The 25745-nt window shown below is 35.6% G+C and overlaps 1 long non-coding RNA gene across 1 annotated transcript in view; it reads left to right on the top strand.

Moving 5' to 3' along the window:
- The first annotated feature begins 12802 nt into the window (after positions 1-12802).
- The window catches only part of LOC309653127, a 93016-nt gene continuing 80073 nt past the window's right edge, over positions 12803-25745 (top strand). The window contains exon 1 of the long non-coding RNA XR_014259000.1: positions 12803-21855. This is a non-coding gene — a long non-coding RNA (uncharacterized lncRNA). The remainder of the gene's footprint in view (positions 21856-25745) is intronic.

Raw genomic sequence — 25745 nt, 5'->3', positions numbered from 1 at the left:
ATAGATCCATGCTAGGCCACAAAACAAGTGTGAAGTAAATTTAAGAAGATTAAAATCATATCAAACATCTTTGCAGACCAAAACGCTTTGAGATTAGAAATCAACTACAAGAAAACTGCAAGTTGTAGAAAACAAACTATGGTTACCAAGGGAGGAAGGGGGGTGGGATGAATTGGGAGATTAGGATTGACATATGAACACTACCTTATATAAAATAGATAACTAATGAGAATCTACTGTATAGCACAGGAAACTCTACTCAATGCTCTGTTGTGACCTAAATGGAAAGGAAATCTATGTGGATATATGTATAACTGATTCACTTTGCTGTACAGCAGAAACTAACACAACATTGTAAATCAACTATATTCCAATAAAAAGTAAAAAAGAAGAAAACTGCAAAAAAAGCACAAGCACATGGAGGCTAAACAAGATGCTACTAAACAACCAGTGGGTTACTGAACAAATCAAGGATGAAATAAAAAAAAAATACCTGGAGATGAATGAAGAGGAAAAACACAACAATCCAAAATCTATGGGATGCAGCAAAAGCAGTTCCAGGAGGGAATTTTACAGTGATACACTCTTACCTCAGGAAGCAAGAAATATCTCAACCTAACCTTACACATGAAGGAACTAGAAAAAAAAAAAAGAACAAACAAAACCCAAAGTTAGTAGAAGGAAAGAGATCATAAAGATCAGAACAGAAATAAATGAAATTGAGACTAAAAAACATAGAAAAATCAATGAAACTAAGGGCTGGTTCTTCAATGAGATAAACAAAACTGATAAACCTTAGAGCCAGACTCATCAGGAAAAAAAAGAGAATGAGCCCAAATAAAGGAAATCAGAAATGAAAAAGGATAAGTTACAACCTATACCACAGAAAGAGATTACTACAAACAATTACACACCAATAAAATGGACAACCTAGAAAAAATGGACACATTTCTAGAAATGTAAATCTCCCAAGACTGAACCACAAAGAAATAGAAATTATAAACAGACTTATTACAAGTAGTGAAATTGAATTGGTAATAAAAAAAAACTACCAACAAACAAAAGTCCAAGACCAGATGGCTTCAGAGAATTCTACCAAACATTTAGAGAAGAATTAACACCTATCCTTCTCAAACTATTCTAAAAAATTGCAGAGGATGAAATGCTTCTGAACCCATTCTAACGAGGCCAGCATCACTCTGATACCAAAACCAGACAAAGATATCACAAAAAAGAAAATTATAGGCCAACAATATCACTGATGATCATAGATGCAAAAATCCTCAACAAAATATTAGCAAACTAAATTCAACAATACATTAAAAGGATCATATACCATGATCAAGTGGAACCCCACTTGCAACCCTGGGGATGCAAATATAATTCAATATTCACAAAGCAATCAGTGTAATAAACCACATTAACTAATTGAAGAACAAAAATCATAAGATCATTTCAATAGATGAAGAAAAAGCTTTTGACCAAATTTGACCTCCATTTATGATAAATACTCTCAACAAAGTGGGATAAGTGGGAACATACCTCAACATAATACAGTCCATATATGACAAGTCCACAGTTAACATCATACTCAACAGTTAAAAGCTGCAAGCATTCCCTCTAAGATCAGGAACAAGACAAGGATGTCCACTCTTGCCACTTTTATTCAACATAGTATTGGAAGTCTTATTCACATCAATCAGATGAGAAAAATAAATAAAAGGAAATCCAACAGTAATGAAATAAGTAAAACTGTCACTGTTTTCAGATGACATGATACTATATAGAAAATCCTAAGATGGCTCCAAAAACTACTAGAACTCATCAATAAATCAGTAAATTTCCAGGATACAAAATTAATACACAAAATCTGTGGATTTCTACACACCAAAAACGAACTATTAGAAAGAGAAATTAAGAAATCAATCACATTTACAAATGCATCACAAAGAATAAAATACCTAAGAATAAATCTAAATAAGAAGGTAAAAATCTGTACTTGAAAAACTATAAGACTCTAATGAAAGAAATTGAAAATGACATAAAAAGATGGAAAGAAGTATCATTTTCATTGGTCGGAAGAATTAATATTGCTAAAATGACCATACTACCCAAGGCCATCTACAGATTCAATGCAATCCCTATCAAAATACCACTGGCATTTTTTACAGAACTAGGACAAATAATTCTAAAATTTCTATGGAAACACAAAGGACCCCAAATAGCCAAAATAATCTTGAGAAAGAAGATCAAAGCTTGAGGTATCACACATCCTAATTTCAAACTATACTACAAAGCTACAATAATCAAAACAGTATGGTACTGGCAAAAAAAAAAAAACCCAAACAGACACATAGCTCGATGGAACAGAATAGAGAGTCCAGAAGGGAACCCACACTTATACAGCCAATTAATCTACAACAAAAGAGGCAAGAATATACAATGGGGAAAAAAAAGCTTCTTCAATAAATGGTTTTGAGAAAACTGGACAGCTACATTTAAAAGAATCAAACTGGACCATTGTCTCACAAAATGCACAAAAATTAATTCAAAGTGTATTAAAGACTTAAATGTAAGATATAAAACCATAAAATATCTGGAAGATAATGTAGGCAATAATCACTTTGACATTGGTCTTAGTAATATTTTTTTGGACATGTCTCCTCAGGCAAGGGAAACAAAAGTGAAAATAAACAAACAGGACTACATTAAACTAAAAATCTTTTGCACAGCAAAGGAAACTACCAAAACCCCCCCCGAAAAAGCTGCCTACTCAATCGGGGAGGATACTTGCAAATGATACATTCAATAAGGGGTTAATATCCGAAGTATACAAAGAACTCATACAACTCAACATCAAAAAAAACCCCAAATAACCCAATGTGAAAATGGGTGGAGGATCTGAACAGAAAATTTTTAAATGAGGCTATACAGATGGCCAACAGGCACATGAAAAGATGCTCAAAATCACTAATTCTCTGGGAAATGAGAATTAAAACCACAATGAGATATTGCCTCACACGTGTAAAATGGCTATTATCAAAAAGACAACAAACAACAGTTTTGGCGAGGTTGTAGAGAAAAGGGAACCCTATTGCACTGTTGGTGGGATTGTAAATTGGTACAGCCCTTATGGAAAACAGTATGGATATTCCTTAAAAAATTAAAAATAGAACTACCATATGATCAAGGAATTTCATTCCTGGTTATTTACACTAAGAAAACAAAAACACTAGTTAGAAAAGATATATGCATTCTAAAGTTCATTGAAGCAAAAATTTACAATAGCTAAGATGGAAGCAACCTAAGTGTCCATATATGGTCTAATGGATAAAGAAGTTGTGGTGTGTGTATATATATATACACACACACAATGGAATTTTACTCAGCCATAAAAAAGAATGAATTCTTGTCATTTGTGACAACATGGTTGGACCTAGAGGGTATTATGCTAAGTGAAATAAATCAGACAGAGAAAGACAGATACTGTATGATTCCAATTATATGTGGAGTCTAAAAAACGAAACAGATAAACAAACATAACAAAACAGAAACAGAATTATAGATATAGAGAACAAATATGTGGTTGCCAGAGTAGAGGAGGGTGAGGGGAGGAAAGAAATAGGTGAGGGAGATTAAGAGGTACAAACTTCCAGTTGCAAAATAAATGTCACGGGTATGAAATGTACAGTGCCGGGAATATAGTCAATAACTACGTAATACTTCTTATGGTGACATATCGTAACTAGAATTATTGTGGTGTCATTTTTTGAAATGTATAGAAATATCAAATCACTATGTTGTGTAACAAGAACTAACAGTGTTGTAGGTCAATTATCCCTCAAAAACAAACAAACAAGCTCATAGAAAAAGAGATCAGATTTGTGGTTACCAGAGGCTGGGGGTGGGAGGAGGGGAATTGGATGAAGGCAGTCAAAAGATACAAATTTCCAGTTATAAGATAAATGAGTAGTAGGAATACAATGTACAACATGATAAATACAATTAACACTGCTGTATGTTATATGAGAATGTGGTTAAGAGACTAAATCCTAAGAGTTCTCATCACAGGGAAATATATATATTTTTTTCTATTTTTAAATTTATCTATATGAGATGATCACTATTCACTAAACTTGTGATAATCATTTCATGATGTATGTAAATCAAATCATTATGCTGTACACCTTATATGGTATTGTATATCATTTATATCTTAATCAAACTGGAAGAAAAAAACAAAAATAATTAAGAGAAAAAATATTAAACAAAAGAATACCATTGTTGGCTCATAAAATTGGTGAAGATAACAATATTCACTGTTGGTATGCATATAGGAAATACACACTTATACTCTGCTCATGGAATTAAAATTGGTATAATTTTTCTGGAGGGCAATTTGACAGTATATTTTAAAAGCTTTAAAATTGTTCTTGCCCTTAAAGCCAGTAGTTCCACTTATGTTTTTATCCTAAGGAAATAATCAGTGTGAACAAAGGTCTATATGTATGAATTATTCAATAAATGATATTGGGACAGCAATCAATTTGTGAAGAAATAGATTCAGATCCTCACCTTGTACCATATAGAAAAAAATTCATAGAATTTGAGATATATGTGTAAAAAGTAAACTGTAAGTGTATTATAAGAAAATTAGGATATTTGTATAACTTCTCTTTGGTTTTCTAAGTGTTTATTTTTTATAGCATCTTGTTTTTATTTCATGGTTGTAATATCTTATTTCCGGGTATAATAAAAAAGTTTTCTTCTGCTCCGTCCTTTATTTCACTGTTTCATTTGATTTATTTGTTTTGTTCTTTATCTTTCATATAGGAGACTTTCCTTTAGGGGCAGGGCTTGTCAACTGGTGATCTTCACTCTAAGATGATTCAGCGAGAATGGCTAGTTCACTGGGGACCCCAAAATGACATTATCTGTAAGTCCTTTCTCTGAGAGCAGTTTCAATTTCTTCAGAGATGAATTCTTCAATTTCCTGCCTGAAAAATACATACCTGATTGCTGGTGTCCTTGGAACCAAAGTATTTGAGGGGGGCGGTGGTTGTAGGGAAAAGAATCTTATTGTAGACTTTCATTTAGTGCTGCTATTTTCAGTATGACACCCTTTCCCCATCTTTCACTCTACCTGGGGTATCTGGCTCTGAGGCTTCCGTGGATTGAATAAACTTCCAGTCTTCTGCCAGAGTAGGGAAAAGGTATTTTCCTGGCTGAGCAGGATGAAGGAGGGGATCTAAGAGTGGTCTAACCCTACTTCTCACACACAAGCAACTAAATCCTCTGTTTTCAGCCTTTTGCCACACCCCTGACATTTTTGGTCATTGGTGTCTCCAATTTCTGAGCTTCGCAGACATTCTGCTGCATGAATTGTGTTGCTTCTCATTTTGCATCTGCCACCTGGAGGCACTTGCTCTTCAGCTCTTTCAGTTGTGCTAACCCGAATCTACTTTGCATCTTCCAAAAATGTGTTGGCATATCTTGCCTGTTGCTGTCTTCATTTCTGTTCTCTTTGTCTTTGTGAGTTTATACTCCTTAAAAAGTCCACAGGGAGATCAGCTCGGTGCTTTGTGACCAGCTAGAAGGGTGGGATAGGGAGAGTGGGAGGGAGGGAGACACAAGAGGGAAGAGATATGGGGATATATGTATATCTATAACTGATTCACTTTGCTATAAAGCAGAAACTAGCACACTATTATAAAGCAATTATACTCCAATAAAAATGTTAAAAAAGTCCATTCTCTTTCATTTTACTGCAGTTTTAGAAGAGATGATAAACATGTATTTAATCTGTCATATTTAATGGGAGGTCCTCTACATGTATTTATTAAAACTGAAAAATTCACACACCCCTTGACCTGGAAATCTCACTTATGATAATTTAACTGTCAGAAATTAAAGTGCCAGTATGTATAGGTAACTGTACAAAGGTGTTTACTGCAATATTATATGTAATAGCAACAACCTGAATGTCCACTGATAGGGAACTAGTTATATAAATTATGGTCTAACTATACTATGGACTACTATGAAATCATTGAAAGGAATAAGGAATATTGACTTGGAAAGCTGCCCATGATACATTGCTAAGTAAAAGAGAAGGCTATAGTAACAACATTTTTGTGAAAGAAAATATACTATGTGTTTATATGTTTGTATATGTGAAGAATAAAGTGTGTAAGGATTCACACTAGATTTTCAACAGCGGTTAGGGAGATGGCTCTGGAGAGGGAGTGGAAGAATATACAAATTTAACTTTTGGATCTTTTGTATTTTATGTAAATTACTTCAGTTAAACTATGATGCTTTTGTCATTCAAATGACAAAGTAAACATGCTTTAAAAAAGGTGTAGATGCACGAATGTTCACTGCAGCTTTATCTATGATAGTGAAAAATTAGAAATTAATATAAATGTCTAACAGTAAAGACTGGTTAAATATATTTGAAATATCTATATAGCTGAATATTATGTGCCTACTATCATGATCTTTCTAAACAAATTTTAATGTTGCTGTAAAATGCTCATGAAAAATGCAAGGTGAGAAAAGTAGGATAGGAAATAGTATATACTTTGTAATTTCAATATTGTAATTAAAATGTATATGTATAGCTGATTCACTTTGTTATAAAGCAGAAACTAACACACCATTGTAAAGAAATTATAATCCAATAAAGATGTTAAAAAATGTATATGCATACAAAAGACTAGAAGGATATTTGCTATATTGGTTATTTAACACTGCATTACAAACTTACTGATGTAAAATGACTATTATCATCTCTCAAGACTCTGAGGATTGACTGGGTTCAGTTACTTGGTTCTTTCTCAGAGTCTCTCATACAGTTGCAATCGGACAGTGGCTGGAGCTGGATAAATCTCGGAGGCTTCCTCATTCACATGTCTGGCAGTTGATGCTAGTTGCTGGCTCTGAACTCAGCTGGGGCTTTCAGCTGGAACACTTACATGTGGCTTCTCCATGTGGCCTGGGTTTCATCATAGCATGACGACTGGGTTCCAAGAACAAGTGTCCTGAGGGAAAGAGAGCTGAGAGGAAGCTATATTGACTTTATGACCTAGAGGCAGGAGTCATGCAGCATCATATTCACCTCATGCTGTTAGAAGAAAATCACTAAAGCTAGCCTATATTCTAGAGGAGGGGAACTAGAGTCCACCTCTTGATGTGACAAATGTCAAAGAATTTTCCAACTTGTTTTAAATCTAACATACGCCAACATGTTTACAGTCAGTGGTAAGATTATAAAGAAATTAAATTTTATTTTTTATTCTTTTTTGAGTTTTCCAAATTATCTACACAAAACATATATTACTTCTAAAATAAAAGAAGGAAAGATACCCAAGTGCCATAGAGTAAATGGGACAGAGTTAAAATACCTGAATTTCAGTCCTAGTTCCACCTCTAGCTTACTATGATCCTTGGGCAAGCCTCTTCCCCTCTTGGGGCCTCACTTTCCTCATCTGCCACAGTTAAGGGTTTGGACGACATGATCTCAGAAAGCTCTCCAAATGCTGAAGTTTTCAAGAATATTTCTTTTGTGACACCACTGGTTTCTGGATCCTTCTCATTTACCTTTGCATGTTCCCCTTCTTCTGTTTACCCTTTACATTTTGGTGTTCCCTAGGACTCCATCTTAAGCTTGGGAGACTTACTTCATTCATTCTCATCATGCTTCCTACTCCTACTGCCACACTTGCCCTGTAGAGCTGCAACCTAGGGTAAGTCCAAGTTTCCGCCATTTTTCTGCTCAACACTCAGGCTGTTGGAAAACATTCACTCAACTCATGCACAGGTACACACACACACATACACTATGCAGTTTGAAGCCAATACAAATTTATGATTTTCCATTCTCAGTTAGACTTTCAACTGAGCTGCTTGGTGACCCTCTGTATGTACTTAGGTAGCTCATTCTTGAATTTCTTAGTGGCTATTTTATATTCCCAGTTTTCTTCTTAATCCCTCTATTCTACCCTCTCTTTTCTCATTCGTGTAAGTTAACTTTGTCCCCTACTTGACTGTGAACATGAAGATATCAGGCAGGACCTCCCTTGACTTCCTCTTTCACTACCTATAATCTCAATTTTACCTGGACCCATTATCTCCTCCTTTCCTTCTGTCTCAGTGGAGGAGGTATAGCTTTTCCTGCTCAGAGTGTAACCCTCTACCCTACCTCTGGATCCCATTCTATCCTGCCTCCTCAGACATTTTTTGATCAATCACCACCACTCCCCTCCTCGATACACATAGTTCTGTATCTTCAACCTCTTCCTTTCTACTAGCTCTTTTTCCTCACCTTAGGTTGAAGTATTCGATAGATGTCAGTTGATTGGTTGCTGTTGAGTTCAATCATGTCCTTACTGATTTTTGGCCTGTTAGATCTGTCCATTTCTGATAGAGGAGCATTGGAGTCCCCAACTATAATTGTGGATTCATCTATTTCTCCTTGCAGTTCTATCAGTGTTTACCTTATATATTTTGATGCCCTGTTGTTAGTGCATGCACATTAAGGATTATTATGTCTTTGTGGAGAACTGACTTTTTATCATTATGTAATGCCCCTCTTTATCCCTGATAATTTTCTTTGTTCTGAAGTCTGCTTTGTCTGAAATTAATATAACCACATCAGCTTTCTTTTGATTAGTGTTAGTATGGTATATCTTGTTCCATCCCTTCACATTTAATCTATATATGTCTTTATGTTTAAAGTGCATCTAGTTTAGACAATATGCAATTGAGTCTTATTTTTTGATCCTCTCTGACAATCTTTGTCTTTTAATTGATGTGTTTAGACTCTTGACAAAGAGATTATTGATATAGTTGGATTAATATCTACCATATTTATCACTGTTTTCTACTTGTTGTCCTTGTTCTTTGTTTCTATTTTTGTCTTCCACTGTATTTCCGCTTTCTGTTTTTTTTGTGATAAAACTTTTTATTTTTAGTCCAAAGTGACTCACAGAAACCATATTTCTTTACTTGTCATTTTTGAGAGGATATGTTTACAACCTAGGAAATTATTTCTTATAATTACCACTATCGAATCCCCACCCCTCACACCCTGCACTACATTCTATAACTTTATTCCAGAACACAGTAAACCTTATATGTATATATATGTATATACATATAGATTTATTTATTTTTAGTTTGTTAATTTTAAATTGAAATATAGTTGACATACAATATTATGTTAGTTTCAGTTGTACTGCATAATGATTTGACATTTGTACACACATTATGAAATGGTCACCATGATAAGTCTAGTAACCATCTGTCCCCATACAAAGTTATTACAATATGATTGACCATATTCCTTATGCTGTATATTATATCCCCGTGACTTATTTATTATATAACTGGAGGTTGGTACCTCTTAATACCCTTCACTTATTTCACCCACATCCATCCCCTTCCCCTCTGGCAGCCACATGTTTGTTCTCTGTATCCATGACTCTGTTTTCATTATGTTTCTCTGTTTGTTTTGTTTTTTAGATTCCAGATGTAAGTTGAGATCGTATGGTATTTGTCTTTTGCTCTTTGAGAAAGACTAATTATTTCACTTAGCATAATACCCTCTAGATCCATCCATGCTGTTGCAAATGGCAAGATTTCATTTTCCTTATGGCTGAGTGATATATATATGTGTATATATATATATATATATATATATATATATATATATATATACACATATATATATCAGCTTCTTTATTCATTTGATTATCGATGTATGCTTAGGTTGCTTCCATATCTTGCTTATTGTAAATATTGCTGTAGTTAACTTTGGAGTGCATATATCTTTTAAGATTAGTGTTTTTGTTTTATTTGAGTGAATACCCAGAAGTGAAATTGCTGGATCATATAGCAGTTCTAGTTTTAATTTTTTGAGGAACCTCCATACTGTTTTCCATAGTGGCTGCACCAATTTACAATTCCACCAACAGTGCAAGAGGTTCCCTTTTCTCCATATCCTCAACAAAAATTATTATTATCTTTTTGATGATAGCCATTCTGACAGATGTAAGGTGATACCTCATCGTGGTTTTGATTTGCATTTCCCCGATGATTAGTGATGTTGAGCATCTTTTCATGTTCCTGTTGGCAAGCTATATGTATTCTTTGGAAAAACATATACTCAAGTCCTCTGCCAGTTTTAAATCAGGTTATTTATTTATTTATTTTTTTGATGTTGAGTTGTATGAGTTCCTTGTATATTTTGGATATTAACCCCTTATCAGATATATTGTTTGCAAATATCTTCTCCCATTTAGTAGGCAGCCTTTTCATTTGTTAATACTTTCCTTCACTGTGCGAAAGATTTTTAGTTTGATGTAGTCCCATTTTTAAATTTTTGCCTTTGTTTCCCTTGCCTGAGGAGACATATCCAAAAAATATTGCTAATACTATGTGAAACAGGTTATTGCCTGTTTTCTTCTAGGAGTTTTCAGGTCTTACCTTTAAGTCTTTAATCCATTTGAGTTTACTTTTCCATATGGTATGAGAGAGTAGTTCAGTTTGATTTTTTTGCAAGTAACTGTCCAGTTTTCCCATAACCATTTATTGAAGAAGATGTTTTTCTCTCATTGTACAGTCTTGCTTCCTTTGTCATAGATTAATTGGCCATATAAGTGTGGGTTCCTTTCTGGGTTCACTATTTTGCTCCATTGATCTATGTGTCTGTTTCTCTGCCAGTACCATACTGTTTTGATTACTGTGGCTTTGTAGTATAGTTTGAAATCAGGGATCATGATACCTCAAGCCTTGTTCTTCTTTTTCAAGATTGTTTTGGCTATTCAGGATCTTTTGTTTCCATACAAATTTTAGAATTATTTGTTGCAGTTCTGTAAAAAATGCCTGTGGTATTTTGATAGGGATTGCACTCAATCTGTAGATTGCCTTGGGTAGTATGGTAATGTTAACAAGATTAAGTCTTCCAATCTATGAGTACAGTATATCTTTCCAATTGTCTGAGTTGTCTTCAATTTCTTTCATCAATGTCTTATAGTTTTCTGAGTATAAGTCAATTCCTTAGTTAGATTTATTCATAGGCATTTCATTCTTTTTGGTGTGATTGTAAATGGGTTTGTTTTCTTGATTTCTATTTCTGATAGTTCATTGTTAGTGCATAGAAATGCAAGAGATTTTTGCATGTTAATTTTGTATCCTGAAACATTACCAAATTCCATGATGAGTTCTAGTAGATTTTTCGTGCCATTTTTAGGATTTCTATGTATAGTATTATGTTATCTGCAAACAATGACAGTTTTACTTATTTCTTTCCAGTTTGGATACATTTTATTTCCTTTTCTTGTGTGATTGCTATGGCTAGGACTTCCAAAACTATGTTGAATAAAAGTGGCAAGTGTGGGCATCTTTGTCTTGTTCATGATGTTAGAGGAAATGCTTTCAGCTTTTCACCATTGAGTATGATGTTAGCTGTGGGCTTGTCATAAATGCCCACATTCATCCATTGACAGACACTCAGATTGTTTCCATATCTTGGCTATTGTAAATAATGCTGCAAAGAACATAGGGTTGCATTTTTTTTTTGAGTTAATGTTTTTGTTACCTTGAGGTAAATACAGAGAAGTGGAATTGCTCGATCATATGGTAGTTTTATTTTTAATTTTTGAGAACCTCTATAATATTTTGCATAGTGGCTGCACCAATTTACATTCTCACCAACAGTGTACAAGGTTCTCTTTTCTTCACATCCTTGCAAATACTTGTTATTTGTTGTCTTCTTTATAATAGCCATTCTGACAGTTGTGAGGTGATACCTCATTGTGGTTTGATTCACACTTTCCTGATGATTAGTGATGTTGAGCATCTTTTCATGTATGTATTGGTCATCTGTATGTCTGTGTTTGGAAAAACGTCTATTCAAATCCTCTGTTCATTTTTAAATCAAATTGTGTATTTACTATTGAGTTGTATGAGTTCTTTATATATTTTGGATATTAACCCTTTATCATATATGTGCTTTGTTAATATTTCCTTCTTTCTGGTAGGTTGCCTTTTCATTTTATTGATGGTTTTCTTTGCTGTGCAGAAGCTTTTTGGTTGATGCATTTCTGCTTGTTTTTTTTTTTTTTTTTGCTTTTGTTGCCTTTGCTCTTAGTGCCAAATTCAAAAACTCATAATCAAGACCAATGTCAAGGAGTTTACCACCTATTTTTTTGGTAGAAGTTATGTTTTCAGGTCTTATGTTCAAGTCTGCAATCCATTTTGAGTTAATTTTTGTCAATGTGTAAGATACTGGTTCAGGTTCATTCTTTGCTTGTGCCCACCTAGTTTTCCCAGCACCATTTATTGGAGAGATTGTCCTTTCCCCATTGTATATTCTTGGTTCCTTTGTCATAAATTAATTGACATATATGCATGGGTTTATTTCTGGGCTCTCTATTCTGTTGCAGTTATCTATGTGTCTGGTTTTTGTTTGTTTGTTTGTTTTTGCTAGTACCACACTCTTTTGATTACTATAGCACCATAATATAGTTTGAAACCAGAGAATGTGATGCCTCCAGCTTTGTTCATTTTTCTCAAGATGGTTTTGGCTATTTGGGGTCTTTTTTGTTTCATACAAAATTTAGGATTATTTGTTCTAGTCCTGTGAAAAATGCCATTGGCATTTTGATAGGGATTGCATTGAATATGTGGATTGCTTTGGGTAGTATGGACATTTTAACAATATGAATTCTTCCAATCCATGATCACAAAATAGCCTTCAATTTATTAATGTCTTCTTCAATTTCTTTCATCAATATCTTATAGTTCTGGTGTACAGGTCTTTCACATTCATGGTTAAATTTATTCCTAGGTATTTTATTCTTTTGATGTGATTGTAAATGGGATATTTTCTTGATTTCTCTTACTGATAGTTTGTTATTAGTGCATAGAAATGGAATATATTTTTGTATATTGATTTTATATCCTGTGACTTAGTTCTTACAGTGTTTTGGTGAAGTCTTTAGGGTTTTCTATATATAATACCATGTTGTCTGCAAGTAGTGACAATTTTACTTTTTCCTTTGCAATTTGGATGCCTTTTCTTTCTTTTATTCCCTAATTGCTCTAGGTAGGGCTTCCAATACTACACTGGATAATGTTGGAGAGAGACTTCACTTTATTCTTGTTTGCATAGTTTCTGAAGAGAAATCCAATGTAATTATTATCCTTGTTCCCCTTTAGGTAAGGTGTTCCCTTCCCCTCTTTTGTTTTCTTTTCCTGGATTTTCTCTTTATCTTTGATTTTCTTCAGTTAAACATGATATGCTTAGGTATAGAATTTTTGGCATTTGTCCTGCTTGGTGTTCACTGAAGTTCCTGGATCTGTGATTTGAAGTCTGTCATTAATTTGGGGGAAATTATTAGTCATTATTGCTTCAAATACTTCTTCTATACCTTTTTCTCTTCTCCTTCTGATGTTACCATTATATATATGTTACACCTTAAGTAGCTGTACACAGTCCTTGTATATTCTGTTACATGTTTTCTGTGTTTTTCTCTTGATTTCCAATTTTGTAAGTTTCTAATGACATATCTTCAAGCTCACTGATCCTTTTTTAATTTTATCCACTCTACTAGTGAGGCCATAAAAGACTTTCTTCATTTGTGTTAGAGTGTTTTTTATTTCTAACATTTCTTTCTGATTCTCTCTTAGAATTTTAGTCTCTCTGGTTATATTACCCATCTCTTCTTCCAGATAGAATCACCCTTGATCTCTTCATCTCTCCTCACAAAGGTCCATTACCAAGTTATCAGAATGTTTTCCAATCTGTCAAGTTCTTTCTATCCCCACTCCCACTGTCTTAGCTAAGATCACTATCACCTCTTTCTTGGACTATTACAAAAGCCTCTTAACTGGTATCTACAACTTCAGTCTTACTCCCTTATAATCCTAATCCACAAATTTAATCATGCTGTTTATCTGCCTGCAATCCCTCAGGACTGCTAATTGTTGTGGGATAAAGCTTAAAACCTCAGAATGTCATTCAGGGACCTCCATGATATAATGCCTGTGATACTATGACATAGACTCTCCAATACTTGCAATGGAAACTCTTATCTCCTTTCTCTGCTTAAGGAACTTCTGCTTATTCTTTAAGACCTAGCTTGAGTATTACCTCTTTTTATAGGAGGAAGTCCTCCCTGATCTTCAAATTTCATTTATGTTTCTTTTCTTCTTTTCAATATAAAAATTTTTTTTTAAAGATTAAAAAAATAAAAATAAAGATACAGCCACTATGGAGAACAGTATGGAGGCTCCTTAAAAAGCAACAAATAGAACTACCATATGACCTAGCAATCCCACTCCTGGGCATATACCCTGAGAAAGCTATAATTCAAAAAGAGGCATGCACCACAGTGTTCATTGCAACACTATTTACAATACCAGGACATGGAAGCAACCTAAGTGTCCACCAACAGATGAGTGGATAAAGAAGATGTGGCACATATATACAATGGAATATTACTCAGCCATAGAAAGGAACGAAATTGAGTTATTTGTAGTGAAGTGAATGGACCTAGAGTCTGTCATACAGGGTGAAGTAAGTCAGAAGGAGAAAAACAAATACTGTATACTAACACATATATATGGATTAAAAAAAAAAGGTTCTGAAGAACCTAGGGCCAGGACAGGAATAAAGACGCAGATGTAGAGAATGGACTTGAGGACATGGGGAGGGGGAAGTGTAAGCTGGGACGAAGTGAGACAGTAGCATTGTCATATACACACTACCAAATGTAAAATAGATAGCTAGTGGGAAGCAACTGCATAGCAGAGGGAGATCAACTCGATGCTTTGTGACCACCTAGAAGGGTGGGTTAGGGAGGGTGAGAGGGATATGCAAGAGGGAGAGGATATGGGGATATATGTATACATATAGCTGATGCACTTTGTTATACAGCAGCAACTAACACAACATTGTAAAACAATTATACTCCAATAAAGATGTTAAAAGAAAAAAAAATAAAGACAGAAAAAAGATATTAAAAAATACATTGTTATTATTTGTATTTGGTCTTTATGTATTGCTAGTGATGATGCAGTAAATAATTTTATACACACATTTTATATGTATTTCCAAGTATATCCATAAGATAAATTTCTATAAATAGAGTTAATCAAAATGTGCATGCATTTTAATATCACAAAATGCCATTCAATATGATTCTGTCACTTTATTCTCACTCAAGCAGGACATGAGAATTCTTGTTTTTTTCCACATCATTGCCACAAGTAGGTTTATTTTTTATGTCTTTATTTTTTATTTCTTTTTAAATATTTTATTTTGTATTGGAGTATAGTTGATTAACAATGTTGTGTCAGTTTCAGGTGTACAGCAAAGTAATTCAGTTATACATATACATATATCTATTCTTTTACAAATTCTTTTCCCATTTAGGTTATTACAGAATAATGAGCAGAGTTCCCCATACTATACAGTAGGTCCTTTTTGGCTATCTATTTTAAATATAGCAGTGTGTACATGTCAATACCAAACTCCCAATCTGTCCCTCCCCCACACCCTTCCCCCAGTAACTATAAGTCCATACTCCAAGTCTGTGAGTCTGCTTCTGTTTTTTTTTTTTTTAATCTATTTATTTATGGCTGTGTTGGGTCTTCGTTTCTGTGCGAGGGCTTTCTCTAGTTGCGGCAAGTGGGGGCCACTCTTCATCGCGGTGCACGGGCCTCTCATTATTGCGGCCTCTCTTGTTGCGGAGCACAGGCTCCAGCCACGCAGGCTCAGTAATTGTGGCTCATGGGCCTAGTTGCTCCGTGACATGTGGGGTCTTCCCAGACCAGGCTCGAACCCATGTCCCCTGCATTGGCAGGCAGATTCTCAACCACTGCACCACCAGGCAACCCTCTGCTTCTCTTTTGTAAATAAGTTCATTTGTATCATTTTTTAAGATTCTGTATATAAGCTATATCATATGATATTTGTCTTTGTCTGACTTTTTTCACTTAGTACGATAATTTCCAAGTCCATCCATGTTGCTGCAAATAGTATTATTTTATTCTTTTTAATGGCTGAGTAATATTCCATTGTATATATGTACCACATCTTCTTTATCCATTCATCTGTTGATGGACATTTAGGTTTCTTCTACATCTTGGCTATTGTAAACCACACTGCAATGAACATTGGTGTGCATATATACTTTTGAACCATGTTTTTCTCCAGATATATGCACAGGAGTGGAATTGCAGGATCATATGGTAGCTCTATTTTAAGTTTTTAAAGGAATCTCCATACTGTTCTCCATAGTGACTGTACCAATTTACTTTCCCACCAACAGTGTAGGACGGTTCCCTTTTCTCCACACCCTCTCAAGCATTTATTGTTTGTAGATTTTTTTTGATGATGGCCATTCTGACTGGTGTGAGGTGATATCTCGTTGTAGTTTTGATTTGCATTTATCTAATAGTTACCAATGTTGAGCATCTTTTCAGGTGTGTCATGGCCAACTGTATCGCTTCTTTGGAGAAATGTCTATTTAGGTCTTCTTCCCATTTTTGGATTGGGTTGCTTTGTTTTTTTTCGATATGGAGCCACATGAGCTGTTTGTAAATTTTGGAGACTAATCCCTTGTCGTTCGCATTGTTCGCAAATATTTTCTCCCATTCTGTGGGTTGTCTTTTTGTTTTGTTTATGGTTTCCTTTGCTGTGCAAAAGCTTTTGAGTTCAATTAGGTCCCTTTTGTTTATTTTTGTTTTTATTTCGATTACTCTAGGAGACAGATTGAAGAAGATATTGTCGTGATTTATGTCAAAGAGTGTTCTGCCTATGTTTTCCTCTAAGCGTTTTATAGTGTCTGGTCTTATATTTAGGTTTTTAATCCATTTGAGTTTATTTTTGTGTATGGTGTTAAAGAATGTTCTAATTTCATTTTTTACATGTAGTTGTTCAGTTTTGCCAGCACCATTTATTGAAGAGACTGTCTTTCCTCCATGGTATAGTCTTGCCTCCTTTGTCACAGACTAATTGAGCATAGGTACGTGGGTTTATTTCTGGGCTTTCTACCCTGTTCCTTTGATCTATATTTCTATTTTTGTGCCAGTATCATACTATTTTGATGACTCTAGCTTTCTAGTATAGTCTGAAGCCAGGGAGCCTGATTCCTTCAGCTCCATTTTTCTTTCTCAAGATTGCTTTTGGTGTTTCGTGTCTCCATACAAATTTTAAGATTTTTTGTTCTAATTCTAATTCCCTTGGTAATTTGCATTGAATTGCATTGAATCTGTGGATTGCTTTGGGTAGTATAGTCATTTTCACAACACTGATTCTTCCAATCCAAGAACATGGTATATCTCTCCATCTGTTTGTGTCATCTTCAATTTCTTTCATCAGTGTCTTATAGTTTTTGGAGTACAGGTCTTATAGTTTTTGGAGTACAGTGTCTTATAGTTTTTGGAGTACAGGTCTTAGGTAAGTTCACTCCTAGGTATTTTATTCTTTTTGATGTGATGGTAAATGTGATTGTTTCTTTAATTTCTCTTTCTGATCTTTTGCTGTTAGTGTATAGAAATGCAACAGATTTCTGTGTATTAATTTTTTTATTGTTTATTTTTGACTGCATTCAGTCTTCATTGCTGTGTGTGGGCATTCTCTAGTTATGGCAAGCAGGGGTTACTCTTTGTTGTGGTACATGAGCTTCTCATTGCAGTGGCTTCTCCTGTTGTGGAGCATGGGCTCTAGGTGCATAGGATTCAGTAATTGCAGCACGTGGGCTCAGTAGTTGTGGCACGTGGGCCCTAGAGCATGTGGGCTTCAATAGTTACAGTGCATGGGCTCAGTAGTTGTGGCACGTGGGCTTAGTTGCTCTGCAGCATGCGGGATCTTCCCTGGACCAGGGATCAAACCCATGTTCCCTGCATTGGCAGGCAGATTCTTAATGACTGCACCACCAGGGAAGTCCGTGTGAATTAATTTTGTATGCTGCAACTTTACCAAATTCATTGATAGCTCTAGTAGCTTTCTGGTAACATCCTTAGGATTTTCTTTGTATAATATCATGTCATCTGCAAGGAGTGACAGTTTTACTTCTTCTTTTCCAGTTTGGATTCCTTTTATTTCTTTTTCTTCTCTGATTTCTGTGGCTATGACTTCCAAAAGTATGTTGAATAAAAGTGGTGAGAGTGGACATCCTTGCTTTGTTCCTGATCTTTGATGGAATTCTTTCAGCTTTTCAACGTTGAGTATGATGGTAGCTGTAGGTTTGTCATATATGGCGTTTATTATGTTGAGGTTCCCTCTATGTCCACTTGCTGGAGAGTTTTTTTTATCATAAATGTGTGTTGAGTGTTGTCAATAGCTTTTCCTGAATCTATTGAGATGATCATATAGTTTTTATTTTTCAATTTTTTGATATGGTGTATCACACTGAATGATTTGCAAATATTGAAAAATCCTTACATCCCTGGGATAAATCCCACTTGATCAATGTGTATGATCCTTTCAATGTATTGTTGGATTCGGTTTGCTAGTATTTTGTTGAGGATTTTTGCGTCTATGTTCATCAGTGATATTGGCCTGTATTTTCTTTTTTGTGGGATCTTTTTCTGGCTTTGTTATCAGGGTGATGGTGGCCTCATAGAATGAGTTTGGGAGTATTCCTTCCTTTGCAAGTTTTTGGAATAGTTTAAGATGGATAGGTGTTCACTCTTCCCTAAATGTTTGATAGAATTCGACTGTGAAGCTAACTGGTCCTGGACTTTTTTCGTTGGGAGTTTTAAAATCACAGTTTCAATTTCAGTACTTGTGATTGGTCTGTTCATATTTTCTATTTCTTCTTGGTTCAGTCTTGGGAGACTGTACCTTTCTAAGGATTTGTCCATTTCTTCCAGGTTGTTCATTTTATTGGCATAGAATTGTTTGTAGTAGTCTCTTATGATCCTTTGTTTTTCTGTGGTGTCAGTTGTAACTCCTCCTTTTTCGTTTCTAATTTTATTGATTTGAACCCTCTCCCTTTTTTTCTTGATGAGTCTGGCTAAAGGTTTGTCAATTTTGTTTATCTTTTCAAAGAATCAGCTTTTAGTTTCATTGATCTTTTCTACTGTTTTCTTTGTCTCTATCTCATTTATTTCTGCTCCGATCTGTATGATTTCTTTCCTGCTGCTAACTTTGGGTTTTGTTTGTTCTTCTTTCTCTAGTTACTTTAGGTTTAAAGTTAGATAGTTTATTTGTGATTTTTATTGTTTCCTGAGGTAAGATTTATTGCTATAAACTTCCCTCTTAGAACTGCTTTTGCTGCATCCCATAGGTTTTGGATCATTGTGCTTTCATTTTCATTTGTTTCTAGGTATTTTTTGATTTTCTCTTTGATTTCTTCAGTGATCCATTGGTTGTTTAATAGCATATTGTTTAGCCTGCCTGTATTTGTGTTTTTTATAGTTTTTTTCTTGTAGTTGATTTCTAATCTCATAGTCCTGTTTTCAGAAAAAATGCTTGGTATGATTTGAATTTTCTTAAATTTACTAAGGTTTGCTTTGTGGCCCATCATGTGATCAATCCTGGAGAATGTTTCATGTGGACTTGAGAAGAATGTTTTGGATGGAATGCTCTATAAATATCAATAAATTCTATCTGGACTAATGTGTCATTTAAGGCCTGGCTTTCCTTATTGATCTTCTGTCTGGATGACCTGTCCATTGATGAAATTGAGTGTTAAAGTCCCCCACTATTACTGTGTTACTGTTGATTTCTCCTTTTATGGCTGTTAGTATTTGCCTTATATTTTGGGGTACTCCTATGTTGGGTGCATAGATATTTCCAATTGTTATATCTTCTTCTTGGATTGATCTCTTGATCATTATGTAGTGTCCTTCTTTGTCTCCTGTAACAGTCTTTATTTTGTAGTGTATTTTGTCTCATGTGAGTATTGCTACTCCAGCTTTCTTTTGATTTCCACTTACATGGAATACCTTTTTCCATCCCCTCACTTTTAGTCTGTATGTGTCCCTAAATCTGAAATGGGCCTCTTGTAGACAGTATATATACAGGCCTTGTTTTTGCATATATTCAGCCAGTCTATGTCTTTTCGTTGGAACATATAATCCATTTACATAAGGTAATTATCAATATGTATGTTCCTATTGCCATTTTCTTAATTGTTTTGGACTTGTTTTTGTAGGTATTTTTTCTTCCCTTCCTCTTTTGTTCTCTTCTCTTGTGATTTGATGACTAAGTTTAATGTTGAATTTAGATTCCTTTTTCCTTTTTGTGCATATCTATTGTAGATTTTTGTTTTGTGGTTACCATGAGGTTTTGATATAGCCGTCTATATATAAGCAAGATCGTTTTAAGTTGCTCATCTTTTAATTTCAAATGCATGTCCAATATCCTGCATTTGTGCTCTCCTCTTCTTACGATTGCTGGTTTTGATATCATATTTGTGTGCAGATGATTTCTTGCCTTTACCTGATAGCTTTTCCATTTGTAATATTCTTGTTTCTAGTAGTAGCCTTTTCTTTTCCACTTAGAGAAGTTCCTTTAGCATTTGTTTCAAAGCTGGTCTTGTGGTGCTGAATTCTCTTAACTTTTGCTTGTCTGTAAAGCTTTTGGTTTCTTTGTCTAATCTGAATGAAAGCCTCACTGGGTAGAGCATTCTTGGTTGTAGATTCTTCCTTTCAATCACTTTAAATATATTGTGCCACTCTATTCTGGCCGGAAGAGTTTCTGCTGATAACCTTATGGGAGTTCTGCTGTATGTTATTTGCTCCTTTTCCCTTGTTGCTTTTAATATTTTTTCTTTGTCTTTAATTTTTGTCAATTTGATTACTATGTGTCTTGGCATGTTCCTCCTTGGGTTTATCCTGCCTGGGACTCTCTGCACTTCCTGGACTTGGGTGGCGGTTTCCTTTCCCATGTTAGGGAAGTTTTCTGCTACTATCTCTTCAAATATTTTCTCAGGTCCTTTCTCTCTCTCTTCTTCTGGGACCTGTATAATGTGAATGTTGGTGCATTTGATGTCTCAGAGGTCTCTTAGACTGTCTTCATCTCTTTTCATTCTTTTTTCTTTATTCTTTTCCATGGCAGTGATTTCCAGCATTGTGTCTTACAGCTCACTTATCCATTCTTCTGCCTCAGTTACTCTGCTATTGATTCCTTCTAGTGTATTTTTCATTTCAGTTATTGTATTATTCATATCTGTTTGTTTGTTCTTTAGTTCTTCTAGTTCTTTGTTAAATATGTCTTGTATCTTCTCAATCTGTGCCTCCATTCATTTTCCGAGATCTTGGATCATCTTCACTATCATTACTCTAAATTATTTTTCCAGTAGACTGCCTATCTCCACTTCACTTAGTTGTTATTCTGGAGTTCTATCTTGTTCCTTCACCTGGAACATATTCCTCTGCCATTTCATTTTGTCTAACTTTCTGTGAGTGTTGTTTCCATTCCGTAGGGTGCAGGATTGTTGTTCTTCTTGCTTCTGCTGTCTGCCCTCTAGTGGATGAGGCTGTCTAAGAGGCTTGTGCAGGTTTCCTGGTGGGAGGGACTGGTTTCTGCCCTCTGGTGGGTGGAGCTGGGTCCTGTCCCTCTGGTGGGCAGGGCCAAACTCAGGAAGTCTTTAAGCAGCCTGCCTGCTGATGGGTGGGGCTGTGTTCCTGCCCTGTTTGTTGTTTGGCCTGAGTCTTCCCAGCACTGGAGCCTATAGGCTATTGGGTGGGGCTAGTTCTTGGGGAGGGAATGGCAGCCTCCAGCAGGGCTCACACCAATGAGTACTAACTAGAACTGCTGCTACCAGTGTCTATGTCCCTGCAGTGAGCCACAGCCGCCCCCCACCTCTGCAGGAAACCCTCTAATACTAGCAGGTAGGTCTGGCTGAGTCTCTTATGAGACCACTGTTTTTTTCCCCAGGTCCTGTTGCGCAGAAGGCCTTCTGTGTGCCCTCCAAGGGTGGAATTTCTCTTTCCCCCAATCCTGTGGAATTCCTGTCCTCAAACCCCACTGGCCTTCAAAGCCAGATTCTCTGGGGGTTCCTCCTCCCATTGTCAGACGCCCAGGATGGGAAGCCTAACATGGGGCTCAGAACTTCCACTCCTGTGAGAGAACTTCTGTGGTATAATTATTTTCCAGTTTGTGGTCACCCACCTAGTGAGCATGGGATTTTATTTTATCATGATTTTGCCCCTCCTACCGTCTTGTTGTGGCTTCCTCTTTGTCTTTGCCTTTAGGGTATCATTTTTGGTAGGTTCCAGCATTTTTTTGTCAATTATTGTTCAGAAGCAAGCTGTGATTTTCGTGTTTTCGAAAGAAGGGGCGAGCTCATGTTCTTCTCCACTGTCTTGCTGGCCTCCCTTTATGATGTATTATTTATTTATTTATATTTATTTATATATATATATTTTAACATTTTTATTAGAGTATAGTTGCTTTACAATAGTGTTAGTTTCTGTTTTATAACAAAGTGAATCAGTTATACATATACATATGTCCCCATATCTCTTCCCTCTTGCGTCTCCCTCCCTCCCACCCTCCCTATCCCACCCCTCTGGGTGGTCACAAAGCACCGAGCTGATCTCCCTGTGCTATGTGGCTGCTTGCCACTAGCTATCTATTTTACATTTGGTAGTGTATATATGTCCATATATACACTACCACTCTCTCACTTTGTCCCAGCTTACCCTTCCACCACCCCATGTCCTCAAGTCCATTCTCTAGTAGGTCTGCATCTTTATTCCTGTCTTGTCCCTAGGTTCTTCATGACCACTTTTTTTTTTTTAGATTCCATATATATGTGTTACCATATGGTATTTGTTTTTCTCTTTCTGACCTACTTCACTCTGTATGACAGACTCTAGGTCCATCCACCTCACTACAGATAACTCAATTTCGTTCCTTTCTATGGCTGAGTAATATTTCATTGTATATATGTGCCACATCTTCTTTATCCATTCATCTGTTGATGGACATGTAGGTTGTTTCCATGTCCTGGCGGTTGTAAATAGAGCTGCAGTGAGCATTGTGTTCCATGACTCTGTTTGAATTATGGTTTTCTCAGGGTAAATGCCCAGTAGTGGGATTTCTGGGTCGTATGGTAGTTCTGTTTTTAGTTTTTTAAGGAACCTCCATACTGTTCTGCATAGTGGCTTTATCAATTTACATTCTCACCAACAGTGCAAGAGGGTTCCCTTTTCTCCACACCCTCGCCAGCATTCATTATTTGTAGATTTTTTGATGATGGCCATTCTGACTGGTGAGAGATGATATCGCATTATAGTTTTGATTTGCATTTCTCTAATGATTAATGATGTTGAGCATTCTTTCATGTGTTTGTTGGCAATCTGTATATCTTCTTTGGAGAAATGTCTATTTAGGTCTTCTGCCCATTTTTGGATTGGGTTGTTCGTTGTATTGATATTGAGCTGCATGAGCTGCTTGTAAATTTTGGAGATTAGTCCTTTGTCAGTTGCTTCATTTGCAAATATTTTCTCCCATTCTGAAGGTTGTCTTTTCGTCTTGTTTATGGTTTCCTTTGCTATTTATATATTTTTAAAAGATTTTTAAAAACATCTTTATTGGAGTATAATTGCTTTAAAATGGTGTGTTAGCTTCTGCTGTATAACAAAGTGAGTCAGCTATAAGTATACATATATCCCCATATCCCCTCCCTCTTGCATCTCCCTTGCACCCTTCCTATCCCACTCCTGTAGGTGGTCACAAAGCATCAAGTTGATCTCCCTGTGCTATGTGGCTGCTTCCCACTAGATATCGACTTTACATTTGGTAGTGTATATATGCCCATGCCACTCTCTCACTTTGTCCCAGGTTACCCTTCCCCCTCCCCATGTTCTCAAGTCCATTCTCTACATCTGTGTCTTTATTCCTGTCCTGCCCCTAGGTTCTTCAGAACCACTTTCTGTTTTAGATTCCATATATATGTTTTAGCATACAGTACTTGTTTTTCTCTTTCTGACTTACTTCACTCTGTATGACAGACTCTAGGTCCATCCATCTTACTACAAATATCTCAATTTTGTTTCTTCTTATAGCTGAGTAATATTCCATTGTTTATATGTGCCACATCTTCTTTATCCATTCATCTGTTGATGGACACTTAGTTTGCTTCCATGTTCTGGCTGTTGTAAATAGTACTGCAATGAACATTGTGTTCAATGACTCTTTTTGAATTATGGTTTTCTCAGGGTATATGCCCAGTAGTGGGATTTCTGGGTCGTATGGTAGTTCTGTTTTTAGTTTTTTAAGGAACCTCCATACTGTTCTGCATAGTGGCTTTATTGATTTACATTCCCACCAACAGTGCAAGAGGTTCCCTTTTCTCCACAACTTCTCCAGAATTTATTGTTTGTAGATTTTTAAATGATGGCTATTTTGACTGGTGTGAGGTGATACCTCGTTGTAGTTTTGATTTGCATTTCTCTAATGTTTACTGACGTTGAGCCTCCTTTCATGTGTTTGTTGGCAATCTGTATATCTTCTTTAGAGAAATGTCTATTTAGGTCTTCTGCCCATTTTTGGATTGGGTTGTTTGGTTTTTTGATATTCAGCTGCTTGTATATTTTGGAGATTAATCCTTTGTCAGTTGCTTCTTTCACAAATATTTTCTCCCATTCTGAGGCTTGTCTTTTCATCTTGTTCATGGTTTCCTTTGCTCTGCAAAAGCTTTTAAGTTTCATTAGTTTCCATTTGTTTATTTTTGTTTTTATTTCATTTTTCTCTAGGAGGTGGGTCAAAAAGGATCTTGCTGTGATTTATGTCATAGAGTGCTCTGCCTATGTTTTCCTCTAAGAGTCTGATGGTGCCTGGCCTTACATTTAGGTCTTTAATCCATTTTGAGTTTATTTTTGTGTATGGTGTTAGGGACTGTTCTAATTTCATTCTTTTACATGTAGCTGTCCAGTTTTCCCAGCACCACTTATTGAAGGGGCTGTCTTTTCTCCATTGTATATTCTTGCCTCCTTTATCAAAGACAAGGTGACCAAATGTGCATGGGTTTATATCTGGGCTTTCTATCCTGTTCCATTGGTCTATCTATTTTTTTTTTTTTTTGCCAGTATCATTCTATCTTAATTACTGTAGCTTTGTAGTATAGTCTGAAGTCAGGGAGCCTGATTCCTCCAGCTCCGTTTTTCTTTCTCAAGATTGCTTTTGCTATTTGGGGTCTTTTGTGTTTCCATACAAATTGTGAAATTTTTTGTTCTAGCTCTGTGAAAAATGCCATTGGTAGTTTGATAGGGATTGCATTAAATCTGTAGATTGCTTTGGGTAGTAGAGTCGTTTTCACAATATTGATTCTTCCAATCCAAGAACACGGTTTATCTCTCCATCTATCTGTATCATCTTTAATTTCTTTCATCAGTGTCTTATAGTTTTCTGCATACAGGTCTTTTGTCTCCTTAGGTAGGTTTTTTCGTAGGTATTTTATTCTTTTTGTTGCAGTGGTAAATGGGAGTGTTTCCTTAATTTCTCTTTCAGATTTTTCATCATTAGTGTATAGGATTGCAAGAGATTTCTGTGCATTAATTTTGTATCCTGCTACTTTACCAACTTCATTGATTAGCTCTAGTTGTGTTCTGGTAACATCTTTAGGAATCCCTATGTATAATATCATGTCATCTGCAAACAGTGACAGTTTTACTTCTCCTTTTCCGAATTGGATTCCTTTTATTTCTTTCTCTTGTCTGATTGCTGTGGGTAAAACTTCCAAAACTATGTTGAATAATAGTGGTGAGAGTGGGCA

Source organism: Balaenoptera physalus (assembly GCF_965194825.1).
Source record: "Balaenoptera physalus genome assembly, chromosome: X".
In the NCBI taxonomy this organism is placed as follows: domain Eukaryota; kingdom Metazoa; phylum Chordata; class Mammalia; order Artiodactyla; family Balaenopteridae; genus Balaenoptera; species Balaenoptera physalus.
This window is presented reverse-complemented; position numbering and strand designations above follow the sequence as displayed.